The following is a 305-nucleotide window of genomic DNA, read 5'->3' as shown; positions in this document are numbered from 1 at the left end:
CAAGCGTGGTGACATAAGTCTGTTTTGGTATGGAAGTGAGTTTTAAAAGGTAGTTCCCCCAGACGTGGTGACTTATGTTTGTTCTGGCTTGGAACTGGGAATGAGTACTTTCAGACGTGGTGACTTATGTCTGTTCTGATAAATAGCTCTGTTAAATTGGAGGAATAAGGGTGGCATATCAAGGAGATGTGTACTTGGAACAAGGGTGGCATTGTCATATGTGGATGTTATTATTATGACTCTTATTATCATTACTAAATTGGAGTTAATAACTTTGAATCATCATTTCTTTGTGACCTGATGAA

This window comes from Cynara cardunculus, unplaced genomic scaffold, assembly GCF_001531365.2.
Source record: "Cynara cardunculus var. scolymus isolate 2C unplaced genomic scaffold, CcrdV1 Un_Scaffold_2108, whole genome shotgun sequence".
Classification (NCBI taxonomy): domain Eukaryota; kingdom Viridiplantae; phylum Streptophyta; class Magnoliopsida; order Asterales; family Asteraceae; genus Cynara; species Cynara cardunculus.
Note: the sequence above shows the minus strand (reverse complement) of the source record.